Source organism: Pleurodeles waltl, chromosome 4_2, assembly GCF_031143425.1.
Source record: "Pleurodeles waltl isolate 20211129_DDA chromosome 4_2, aPleWal1.hap1.20221129, whole genome shotgun sequence".
Lineage (NCBI taxonomy): Eukaryota > Metazoa > Chordata > Amphibia > Caudata > Salamandridae > Pleurodeles > Pleurodeles waltl.
In genome coordinates, this window is record NC_090443.1 from 873,282,006 (window position 1) to 873,296,024 (window position 14,019).

Sequence of the window (14,019 nt, forward strand, 5' to 3'; positions counted from 1 at the left end):
AAAGAAGCAGGCCTCACAATAAAGGAAAATGACTTTGGGAGTTTTTCATTACCAGGGCATGTAACACTAAAAGGTACATGTCCTGCCTTCTACTTACATGGCACCCTACCCTATGGGTTACCTAGGCCCTACCTTAGGGGTGACCTGTATGCAAGACAAGTGGAGTTTATGGCTTGGCAAGAGGTTTTAAATGCCAAGTGGAAGTGGCAGTGAAACTGCACGCACAGACTCTGCAGTGGCAGGTCTGAAACATGTTTAAATGGCTACTTAAATGGGTGGCACATCCAGTGCTGCAGGCCCACTAGTAGCATTTAATTTACAGGCCCTGGGCATATGGCATATCTCTTTACAAGGGACCTACAGGTAAATTAATTATGCAAATTGAGGATACACAAATTTTACCAGGTATAGGGAAGAGCATATGCACTTTAGCATGGTTATCAGTGGTAAAGTGCTCAGAGTCCTAAGGCCAACAAAAAGATACAGCAACAAAACAAGAGGTAAGAGGCAAAAAGTCTGGGGTAAGACCACCCTAAGGATGCCAGGTCTAATAGGAGTTCCTGCCCAGCTGAAAGTGGGGAGAGCTACCCTACCTCCAGCTCCAGGAGTTCTCATCACTAAGGTGGAAAAAAAACTAGATCGACCATCAGCATTACTGTGGTCTACCCCAGGTCTGTGTTCCACCCTAAAGTCCATTCCCTTTTGGGAAATACACCACCTCAACAGTTTTGCATTTTCACCCCTCATTTTCCTTAGCCAGCTGAGGGGCCTGTAGTCAGTCTGAATCAGGAAGTGAGGGGCAAACAGGTATGGCTTCAACTTCAGGGTCCAAACCACAGCAAAAGTTTCTCTTTTTATAGTACCCCGGGAAGTAGCCTGCTAGAGATGAAGGCTACAGGTTGATCCAGGCCTTCTTCACTGAGCTGTTACAAAGCTGCCCCTATGCCATGCTTCAAGGCATCTGTTTGTATAATAAACTCCTTGGAGATGTCAGGGGCCTGGAGCACAAAAGCTGTGCACATGGCTTGCTTCAGGGAGTGAAACAGTTTTTGGCTTGCCTCCATCCAAATCACATTTCTGGGCTGCTTCTTAGATGTCATCTCAGTCAAGAGGGCAACAATGGTGCCATATCCTTTGATAAAGTACCCAGTGATGACCAAGAATACTTTGCCTGGAAGGGGTGCACCCCACCCCCGATTAGGTGTCCCAAGTACACCACTGTCCCTATCTGTCCCTTACTGGCCTTGATAGTCAGGCCTACCTGTTGCCAGAGGTGTCAGAGGTTGTCCTACCAGTTGCTACTGAAGACAGCTATGTCATCAATGTAAGCAGCAGAGAAGACCTGCAACCAAGGAAGTACCCATTTCATCAGCCTCTTGAATGTGGCAGAGGTGTTTATTTAACCCAAAGGGCATCATTCTGAACTGGTAGTGGTCCTCTGGAGTGGAAAAAGCTGACATCCCCTTAGCTCCTTCAGTTAGGGTGATCTACCAGTATCCCGATGTAAGATCAAAGGTACTTAAGTACTTGACAAGTTCTAACCTGTCAATCAGCTAATCTGCTTGGGGATGGGAAGAGCATCTGTCTGGTTACAGACTTTAGCACTCTATAATCTATATAGGACCTTAGTTCAGTTGTGGTGCCCCAGGGGGCTTTCAGTACCAGAATAACAGGCCTGGACCAGTGACTACTGCAGGGTTCTATCACCCCCAACTCCAATATCTTAGTGACCTCGCTCTTGATGCTGGTCCATACCTTATCCGACAACCTGTAAGATTTATTCTTGACAGGGAGGTTGTCCTCTCTGTCCATATCATGGGCAGGCAGGTGGGTGATCCCAGGAGTAAGGGAGAAGAGAAAGGAGTACTGTTCCAGCACTTCGCGACAGTCCTTTTTCTGTTCAGGAGTCAGAGTGGGTGAAAGGATCGTTCCACAGATCCACTCTTTTCCTTGGAAGTCAAGAGGTCAGGCAGAGGTTCACTCTCCACCTCATTAGCCCTATCAGTTACCAACAACGTGTTGACCTCAGACTTCTCGAAGTGGAGTTAAGGTGATGGATATGAAGAATACTGTGGGGTTGCCTGGGGTTTGTAAGGTCCACGAAGTAGGTGCCCTTACCCTTCTTCTCAACCACCTCACAGGGCCTTGTCCAACGTTCCTGGAGGGCCCCAAGGTCTAGAGGTCCAACAATCACACTTTCTGCCCAGATTGGAACTCCACCGTACAACCTGGCTGGCTTCTAATTTGTCAGAAGCTTGTTTCCACAATTTAGCCATTTGGCTCGGAAGGCCAGCATGTAGCTTACTACATCCTGGGGGACTTTCTTGGGAGCTTGCTTCCAACCTTCCTTAACCAAACCAAGAGGTCCTCTGACAGGGTGCCCATATAGAAGCTCAGAGGGGCTGAAGCCCACTCCCTTCTCTGTTAGCACACTGTAGGCAAACAACAAACAGGGCAAGATAATATCCCACATTTTCATCAGGCAGTCTTCTGGTCATGCCTTTCAGCTTCTTGTTGAACCTTTCAACAAGCCCATTGGTTTGGGATTGGCAAGGGGTAGAGAACTTATAGGTTATTCCACATTCTTTCCACATAAACTGCATATAAGCAGACATGAACTTTGTGCCCCTATAAGACACCACTTAAGGGTGTAAAAAAACACCTAAAGGGCTCTTGTCACCACAAGTGCAGTGGTGGTCCTCAGAGGGATGGCCTCTGGGCACTGTATCGCATGATCCACCAGAGCCAGGATAGACCTGTGACCAGAAGTAGTCTGGGGATTCATGGACCCAACAATGTTGATATCTACCCTCTCAAGAGGGGTGCTAATGACTGTGGGGTTTCCTGGGGTTTGTAAGGTCCACAAAGTAGGTGGCCTTACCCTTCTTCCCAACCACCTCGTAGGGCCCTGTCCAACGTTCCTGGAGGGCCCCAAGGTCCACAGGTTCCACCAATCACACTTTCTGCCCAGATTGGAACTCCACCATACAGCCCGGCTGGCTTCTAATTTGTCAGAAGCTTGTTTCCACAATTTAGCCATTTGAGTCGGAAGGCCAGCATGTAGCTTACTACATCCTGGGGGACTTTCTTGGGAGCTTGCTTCCAACCTTCCTTAACCAAACCAAGAGGTCCTCTGACAGGGTGCACATATAGAACCTCAGAGGGGCTGAAGCCCACTCCCTTCGCTGTTAGCACACTGTAGGCAAACAACAAACAGGGCAAGATAATATCCCACATTTTCATCAGGCAGTCTTCTGGTCGCGCCTTTCAGCTTCTTGTTGAACCTTTCAACAAGCCCATTGGTTTGGGATTGACAAGGGGTAGAGAACTTATAGGTTACTCCACATTCTTTCCACATAAACTGCATATAAGCAGACATGAACTTTGTGCCCCTATAAGACACCACTTAAGGGTGTAAAAAAACACCGTAAGGGCTCTTGTCACTACAAGTGCAGTGGTGGTCCTCAGAGGGATGGCCTCTGGGCACTGTATCGCATGATCCACCAGAGCCAGGATAGACCTGTGACCAGAAGTAGTCTGGGGATTCATGGACCCAACAATGTTGATATCTACCCTCTCAAGAGGGGTGCTAATGACTGGCTGTGGTTCCAGGGGAGCTTTTTCCCTGCTTTCCCATTAGCCTGGCAGGTCACACAGGTCCTGCAGAATGTGCCAGAGGCAGTCCTGATCTTAGGTCAATAAAAGTGGGGGACAAGCTTTAGTGTCTTGCCAGGGGTATCTCATGAGCCAGCTCCAGTAGAAAGGGCCTGTAGCATTTGGGGACCACCGGAGCCCTTATTGTCCCATGTACAGGGGCATTAGGCTCACAGTAAAGGAGGTTGTCTTCCCAGTAAATGTGATAGCTCCCAGAGATATCACCCTCTGCTTGGACTTCAGCCTGCTGCTGCATGCCCTCAAGGGTTGGACACTGCCTCTGTGCCCTACAAAGCTCCTCCCTGGTGGGCCTCCTTGCACATGCCAGTCAGCAAGTGTAGGCAGGTCACCAAGGGAAGAAGGGGACTCTAGAGTGGCCACAACAAGTACCATATCCATCTCACAAGGGGTGCACTCAGGGGCTGGTTTACCACAACCTCTGCATTTCCCTTTTTTAGCAGCTGGCTGGGCCATTATGTCAGGCTCCAGCCCTTCTTGGCTCTACTACTGGGTAGCTATGGACCTTGTTGTGCACAGATCCAATCAGGTAACACCAACTTCTCCACATAAGCATTGAGCTCCATCTCCTTCCAGGCAGTGGACTTTAGGTAATTACCTACCAAACAGTCCACAAGCATGGCAGGCTTACAGCAACCTTCAGAAGTCCTAACTCCCCCACCCCATTGTATATACTTAGTATCATTTGATAACACATGTATCTTAGGAACCATCTCACTGTCACCAAGGGACACTAGGTTACCCCCACTAAACATTAACTGGGACAAACTCCTCCCATAGCACTATGCTAGCCACACCTGGGTTTTTAGATCCAGTGGGAGGTTGTGCTCCCTTTGGACACTTGGGGTCCCCCTTGTAGTGTCCATACTTGCCGCACTCATAGCACTTGGGCATTTTGGGTTGCTGTCTTTTGTCAGGGTAGTTTTGTTTCTGGTGGCCAGATTGGGAATGAGAAGCAGACCTTTACCCTGTGAGTTCTTGGGGGGCCTTAAGAGAACTCCTTTTATCTCCCCCCTCTTTCTTCTAGTGGTAAACCTGACCACGGTTTTGGGAGTCCCCCCATATAACTTTGTGGACACTCTGGTGCTGACCCATATATTCGCCTCCTCAGCAAGCTTCCTGGGAACAGTCAACTTGCTATCCACCAGGTGTTGGCGCAGCTGTGTAAACAACTACTAAGCATGTGCGCCTTCAAAAACAAGTTGTGCTGCCCATCAAAATCATTAACGTTGCTGCCCCTAATCCATGCCCCTAATCCATCCCTTTAGTGCCTTACTGGCATAATCTACAAAATCTACTCATGTTTGTGTGTTGAGTTTGCAACTGGCCCTGAACTTCTGCCTCTGCTTTTCAGAGGTCACACTAAACTTCTTGACTAAGATGGCCTTCATGGCAGGGTAGTTGATCTGGCCCTCCACCTCTAAGGCAAAGACGGCGTTCCTCCACACTGGGGCAAGTACTGCCGAAGAGTACCTCCCCAGATCTCCTCTGGGACCCTGTTCACTGTTAAAGCCACTTTGACAGCCAGATATCCATGTAATCTCCTACACTTAAACCTGGGCACCACATATTTTGAGATGTAGACTTTGGACTCACTTCAAGACACTGCAGGTATGCAGCCACAGTTTCCATTGCTGGACCCTACTTCCAGGGCTCGTATGTCCAGCTCTTGCAAATTGAGCTCATGGGGGAACTTCTTCTCCTCAAGAGCTAGTTTCCTTCCTCACAAGCCTGTTCCAATTTAGCAACCTCCAGTCTGAGTTTTCTTTCCTCTCTCCTGTCCGCCAGCTCCTCTGGTGATAGTTTACTGGAAGAGATACTTCTCCCTGGACTATGAACCACTCCTGCTCCTGGCAAGCTGTTGGCCCTTTCCACAAGTGGTTGCAAACCTCATGGAAATCTAGAATCAGGTCATCCTCCTCCTCTAAGAATTTCCTGCTCTTCATCTGGGATGTCCTCTCCTGCAACCTGGGCCTCCACCCAGGCCCACAAAGCCTTCTGCAGTTCCACCTTCAGGGTGAAACCCCTTGTAGACACTTTAAAGTCCTTACAGAAATCCTTCAGCTGTTGCACAGGGTAAAACTCTAACCTGGTCAGCTCAAATTCAGTTACTGCAGGTGCAATGTGCTGCTTCTCCAGAGTGAGACATACTTTGACAGAAAAGTTCAAAAAGCCAATTGGGGAGAATAAAAAAATAAAAAATGCTAATTGGTACTGGGCAGATACAACATTTGCCAATCAGGTGAAATAGTTTTGGAATTGTTTTAAGTATAGAGTTGTAGTAAACACTGAATTACTATATGGTATGGCACAAACACAAGCCCTATCTTGACCACTGATCACCAATTGGATTTCTGGTTGTCAGAGTCTGCACCCTGTACAAACAGAAACCACCACTCTAGTCAGGGTAAGTTAGCTACATAAATTAAATTAACCTGTGCTCACTCTCTAGTATTTTTGCACAGAGCAAGCAGGCTTAACTTAAGAGGCAATGTGTAAAGTATTTGTGTAGCACACTGTTAGACCTGGCATCCTTTTTGTAGTCTCCCCTGTCTTTTTTGCCTCTGCTTCCTATGTTTTGACTGTGTGCTAGACTCTGTTTTGCTGTTTCTGATATTCTGGGCACTTTACTACTGCTGACCAGTGCTAAAGTGCAAGTGTCCTGTGTAAATTGTATGTGTAATTGGCTTTTCCATGATTGGTATATTTGATTTACCAATAAGTCCCTATTAAAGTGCACTAAAGGTGCAGATTTTACAGGGCCTGTAAATCAAATGCTACTAGTGGGACTGCAGCACTGATTTTACCACCCACATGAGTAGCTCTGCAAAAATGGCTGAGACCTGCCACTCCAGTGTCTGTGTGTGCAGTTTTAAACTACCAATTCGACCTGGCAAGTGAACCAACTTGCCAGGCCCAAACCTTCCTTTTTTGTACATGTAAAGCACCCGTAAGGTAGGCCATATGTAGCCCCGTGGGCAGGATGCAGTGTATGTTAAAGGTGGGACATGTACTGTTGTGTTTCACATGTCCTAACAGTGAAATACTGCCAAATTTGGTTTCTACTGTTGCAAGGCCTATCTCTCTCATAGGTTAACATGTGGGCTGCCTTTATGTATCTTTTAAGTGCTGTTTCCCTTTGAGAGCAGATAGAGATTTGGAGTTTGGGGTCCCTGAACTCACAATTTAAAAATACACCTTTTTGTAAAGTTGGTCTTTGAATTGTCTGTTTGAAAATGCCGCTTTTAGAAAGTTGGCATTTTCTTGCTTAAACCACTCTGCCTGCTTGTGTATTCCCTGTCTGGGTAACACTGACAGTTGGGCTGTTGTGAATCTCCTCTAGAAAGTGACACAAAAGGAGATGGGGTGTCGCCTGCATATCCTAATGAGCCATCTGGGCTAGAGTGGAGGGAGGAGCGGTCACTTACACCTGAATGAGTTGTGCCGGCCCTCACTCAAACCCCCTGGTATGTGTCAGAGACTTTCCTTTGAAGTTTGCCTACTTCAAAAGCAGAAAGGTGTTTAAGTAGTGGACCCAAAACCCCAGATTTTTAGATTTGCTTCTGGAACCCAGAGGAACCTCTGCAAAGGAGAAGCTGAGGAGAAGTGCTTCCCCTGCCTGTGACTGTGCTTTGTTGGGCCATCCTGCAGTTGCTGCTCCTGCCTGTGAAAGGGGACAAAGACTGGACCCTGTGGTATATTCCTGCCTGGGATGAATCTCCAAGGGCTTGGACTGAGCTTGCCTCCTGTTTTGAAGCCTCAGAGCCATCAAAGACTCCCACTGCCAGCACTTGGACTCTCTGCTGAGACTCCTGCCCTGCCAAGTGGTGCCGTATCCAGTCTTTGGGCCCTTTAAAGTTGAAGCTGGTAGAACAAGGACGGAAAGTTTGACGCACCACCTGCAAGGTGGCTGTAAAAACGATGCGCCACCCACCACCTCGCAGCTGAAAATGACGCACCACCTGCATCGTGGCTGGGAAATCAACGCATCACCTGCATCGCGGCTGGAGAAACAAAGCAACACCCACTTGCGGCTATTGAAAACAACGCAAGCCCCACGCAGCGCGGTTTACCATCACCGTGTGGCTGGATTTCACATGCATCGTCACTGGGCATCAAAGTCATCATGAACCTGCACAGACCCAAGGTGCCCTGTCCGGAAATCAACGCATTGCTGTCTTGTGGGGGAGATAAATGATGCATTGCCTACCTGACCAGAGAAGAAATGACACACGGCCTCACTTGCGAGTAAGGAATCGAGACATCGCTGACTTTTCCAATGCACCCTCGCTCGTGGGGCTTTATTTTTGATGCAAACCAGGTACTTTGTGTCAAAACAACATTTCCATTGTTTTCTGTGGAGTAAGAATCTATTCTTTTGAAAATTCATATCTTGACTTCTGTATGCTGGATTTTTGTCGTTTTCATCTTGATTTAGATAAATATTGCCTATTTTTCTAAACTAGTGTTGTGTTCATTTTGTAGTGTTTTCACTGTATTACTGTGTGTATGTTGATATAAATAATTTACACATTGCCTTGAGATAAGCCTGACTGCTTGTGCCAAGCTATCAATGGGGCGAGCAGGGGTTATCCAGGTGTGAATCTTCATTGCCCTGACTAAAGTGCTCCTTTGTGCTGGGGAGTGAAACACTGAAGTGTAGAACACGACTATAGGGCTCACGGCCTGTCAGAGTCCAGTGTAAGCCACAGAGAGAGGAACTCTTTGACATCCTTGAGATTTTCCACAAAAAATGAAGGAAAGCCAATAGGCCCTTTGAGTCACTCTGGGTTTAGTCCTTGCCAGAGCAGATATCAGCAGACAGCAGGGCAGCACAACAAGTCAGAGCAGCAGCTCCTGTGAACAGTCAATCCTGGCAGAGCTCTATTTAAATCCAGAAGTATACTTATTTTGGGGGGTCAGAGACCCAGTACTCATTCCAAAAACTGCTCTTGATGTGGGGGATGACTTCAAAAGGTGTCGCTGAAGTGCACAGGTCCCTTTTCAGTCCATCCCTGGCTCCAGACTATCAGTGGAAGGTATTCAGGCCCTTTCTGTGGGCTCAGGCTATTACCCTTTGAAGTGTAAGTGTGAGCCCTTCCCAACCTCCTCCCCAGGAAGACCCATCAATATGTAGATGAATGCAGATACAGTCGAGTATGCTGTGTTGTGAGTGACTGAAGGAAATGTACTAGTTTAGCTGTCACCCAGCCTAGGCCAGACATGAATTGGAGGCAGGCTGTAGGCACACAGGGCAGTGAGAGCAGAGAAATGCCCCCTTTTCAAAAGTGGCATTTTTAAATAGGAATAATAAATATGCCTTTACCAGTAAAGAGGATTTATCATTACCATTCCAATGATATAGAATATGATGCAGCTACCCCTTTCTGATCAGGAATTACAGCCTAAAATGATTTTAAGGCATTCCCCATGCTGGCCTGTAAAAGGAGCGGGCCTCACAGATATGAAAAATGAGTTTGGGTGTTTATCATTACTAGGACATGTAAAACTAAAAAGTACATATCCTGGCTTCTACTTACATGGCACCCTGTCCTATGGGCTACCTATGGCCTACCGCAGGGGTGACCTATATGCAAGACAAGGGGTGTTTAAGACTTGGCAAGAGATTTTAAATGCCATGCTGATTTGGCAGTGAAACTGTACACATGGGTTCCTCAGTGGTAGGCCTGAGACTCGTTTACAGGGCTACTTAGGTGGGTGGTACAACCAGTGTGCAGGCCACTAGTAATAATTTCATTTACAGGCCCTGGATATATGGTATACTACTTTAAAAGGGACTTTTAGATACATTAAATATGATAATTGTGGACACACCAATATTACCAGGTTTAGGGGAGAGCACATACACTTTAGCACTGATTGTAGTGGAAAAGTGCTCTGAGTCCTCAAGCTGACAAAGCAATACAGCAATAAAACAGGGGGTAAAAGGCTAAAAGTTTAGTGTAAGACCACCCTAAAGATGCCAGATCTAACAGCGGTGTTCCCTAGGAGAGGAGGAGTGGAAAAGCAAGTGTCTAGCAAAGTATTGCCAGTGTGCTCTTCAGCCTCTTAGTACATGGCAGTCACATTCCTGTCGGAAGCATTGAATCCTGCACGAAAGCTGGTAACATTAGTAAAGAGATGAAAAGAAAGCGGGTATGCTACAATTCCTACATTAAGATAAGTACACAACTGTTCCGGGGATAAGCTTATTTGGTAATTGTATGTTAAATAATGCTTGATTCCTGAGAGTTCTATTGGATACAAAGCACAAAAAAGTGGCTGAATAAATGAGATTTTCAGAGAATGGGATGACAGCAAATGTTAACTCGTCCTCATTCACTGATTGACCGCTAGGTTATCTAGGTTTGTTTTTAAGAGGAAAAAGTCCTCCAATACTTTTGTTTCTCTGTCAGCGATCGGGCACACCAGCCGTGGACCTGGTTGCGAGTCAGGGGAATACTCTTCCTTCAATTTTCTTTTCCAGGGTGAAGGAAAAGAGCAGTGCTGGGAAGGATGCCTTTCTGTTCTCCAAAGATCTGTTGTTTGCCTTTCCCCCATTCCCTATGATAATGAAGGTGCTCAGAAGGATTTAGAGGAAAAATCAGCAGTCCTCCTGATAGCTCCAGCATGGTCTCACTCTTCATGGTAACCTCTGCTAGTTCAGTGAAAAGCTGTCCAGAGTGGGTGTTTAGTTTCGTACCTGCTTCTCTAAAGTTTCCAAACCTTCCCCTCTCCACTTTGACGCAGTTAATGGCCTGAAAGTTAAATATGATAGCCTGCAGAAGAGAGGCTTGTCTAGGGATTTAGCAACAGCAGTTTAGAAGGCTAGGAGGAATTCTACTTTCAAGTGTGTACTATCATCATTGAAACATTTTCTGATCCTGATATGTTTCTAAGAATGTAGATCCCTTAGAGAGTGAGCAAGTTCATCTAGTTTTTCTTTAGGAAGGGTTTCTTTTAGACCAGAATGTTTCTACAAGCAGAATACAGTGAGTCACCATTACTGTTTTCAGAGAGTCATGGAATGAAGTGGAGCAGTGTTAATTATTTGCACTCCAGCTTCTTAATGGTTATTTGTTTTACTTGACCCATTTCCTACACTTCTGGCACCCGCTTGGGATTTGCCCCTGGTTTGGAACTATACAGGGATTCTATGATGTAGATGAGAACAGCTGGAGACTGTAGACAGAGCACATATTAGCTTGCTCTCCTACTGTAATAAATTACTTAAACCAATGCCTGACTCGTTTATCTTTTGAAGAAAACACTTCAGAAATGGTGACAAGTGATCCACTGTGTATGATGTGTAGAAGTTTGGTATCCTGCATCTAGAGCACTTCTAATCTGTGAGGAATTCTACAGGTGTGATTTTGAAATATTTTACCTTTTTGCAAGGTAAGTGTCATTCAGAATCCCCCCTGGAGAGCAAGCTGATTGGCAACGGTGGTAACGTAAATACTTTTATTAATGTTTACAGTTTATTGCGGTACCTGTGAAATTGTACAGTACGAGTGCTGGCACGAGATATCAGTGTGTTAGAGCGTCTCCTTAAAGGACCACTCGAGCATCTCCTTGACCTTTGCTAATGTTGCTGGGCTACTTCATTATTGACGTTTTACGTCAGCACGCTTGTATGTGCACACAGAGGAAGACTAGACACGCTCCATTATCCTTAGTGATTTCAGTGATGTGCACACCCTGTTATTAATCCTGGCACTTAACAACCTGGCCAGTGTTTCAGTTCAAAAGCACCAGTATCCTGGGTGAAGTTCGGTGAAGCACACACCTGGTGACATTTCAATATCATACTATTGCAGTGAAGCGCACAATTTGATGGAGAAGTGTGGCACAATGGTTTGAGCAGCAGACCCTGATGCAGAGATCTGGCCTGGGACCAAGGTTCAATTCCTGCCTCAGTTAGTCTTGGGCTCAATTCCCTTGGACCAGATCATTCTTGCCCCCCATACCTAATCTAATTAATGGGTACTACTCTGTTACTTTTGGGCAAGAGCTTGCTTAATCTCCACAATAACCCTAACAGTGCTTGGATTCCTGGCTTCACCCTGGGGGTTACCCAGGAGTGGGTGCCTCACAGGGACAAGTCAGGAGGGGTTCCACAGTAGTATGCGTACAGTACCTTGAGACCCTAACAGGTGAGTAGTGCACTATACAAGTGCGAAGTTAATCTTACTTTCTTGCACAGTACACCCTGTTGATTTTGACACTCAGGGACTCATTACAACTTTGCTGGTCTTTTGGCAAGACTGCTGCAGTGCGGCCACTAAAAGACTGCCACATTGGCAGTCATCCGACTGCCGTATTACGATCCACACCGTGAAGACTGCCAAAAAACAGCCAAGATTTAGAAACCGCCAGGACACTAGAGGCCGGGAAAGAGGCGATTCCATCACCACCAGCACCACCATCCTGACACAAATCCGCCCACCTGATTATGATCCACAAATCACCACAGTGGTCCTTCCATGGTGGAAAAACATTGGAGGGACCACCACTGACAGAACACAACACCACATTGGACAGTTTGAGTACCCCACATGTGATACACATCCACACACCTGACACATCTACACACATACCACTATATAACACACACCCACACAACCAACAATCCTTTGCAACAAAACTGCAATACTGAGAAACAGAGAGTAGGCACATACCCAGAGAGAACACCCTAACACTATAGGCACACACACATCACACGCATCACACACCAGCTAAACAAACACAATACACACATAACGAGCACACAAATTCCACGACTATCGTTCATCCCTCACAACGCACCACCCACACCCCATCAATCACCCAACATTGCACCCTTTCATATACAACACCACCCCCCACACCATCAACACAATCACAACCATGATGAGTTGAGGGTCATGGTGGATGAAATTGTCAGGGTAGAGCAACAACTGTTTAAAGCACAGGTCCAGCAAACATCAATTGCCAGGAAAATTGAGTTATTGCAAAGAATAGTCGACAGGGTCAACTCAGTGGGCAGCCATCCACGGACAAGGGACGACATTAGGAAGAGGTGGAACGACCTCAGGGGGAAGGTGCGTTCCATGGCATCAAGACACCAGCTGTGAAGAAGGCTGGAGGTGGGCCCTCACCTCCTCCCCCACAATTCACAACTTGGGAGGAGAAGGTCATGGATATACTGCATCTTGAGGGCCTGACTGAAATACTTGGAGAACTGGAGTGTGGTAAGTACCCACAACATCAATGTCACACAATTGTCATGTCCTGCATGCTTCCTCACCACCCAAATATCCCTAATTCACTGAATGTCCACTACACCCACCTACCAATCACCCAATGCCCCTTTCCTGCATGCCACCACCCCACACAGCCCTTCTGCCCACACAGCCTTTGGCAAGGGCATGGATACCACAGACTAATCCTATCACTACAACTCCCACAATGTACCAACTCCCACAATGTAAACCCTGCAAGGTGCACATCACGTTACATTTCATGCATGTATGACTATTGGACTACCTACACCAACTATAATGTATAACTGAGGACCAGTACATGGCTATTACAACAATGCAATGGCACACCACAATGGCAAGCAAGGCTAAACACAGATACAGCTCAGTGACAAATCCAAATGGATACTGATCCAGTTCCCCTAGCCTGTAATGGACTGACCATGGGTTTGGATAGTAAGATGCCAGACTCCAGGCACATGCACACCACCCAGAGACAGGAATATTACTGTGTTACCAATGGGACATCATGGTGCAATATGCAGCCATTTTGTTGACAACTATCATGCCTCACCACTCACTAGGTACCAGAGTCGAATAGTCATGTCAAGTATCAGATAGTAATAGAATCCACCAGCAGTACAACAGTACTAATCAATGATGACAGCATCCAACATAGAGTATGGAACTCCTGTCACAGACTTGTATGTATTTCCAAGCTATGCTGTGCAGCATCTGCCATTCAAGGGAATCATGGTAAGCCACTGTCTGCATCCCACAAAGAGGGAACCAAACACACTTTCTTAACTGTACTCTGTGTCTCACTCCATCCACAGGTAATCCTGCCATTGCCACCATAGAGAGGATACCAGACACTGCCAGCCCCCCTTGGAATGAAAGGCCCAGTGAGGACAACACGCCTAGATGTCTGGACAGTGACGACATAGCTGGTCCATCCGGGACACCTGGTCAGTCGACGAATCCCAGCCACACCCTGCCCACATCAATCCCCTTCACCCCTGTTGCTCTGACATCACAGTCAAGCAACTGCCCCCAAAACTGTGTCCCAAGGAATGTTCAATATTGTGTGCCCCACAGTACACGG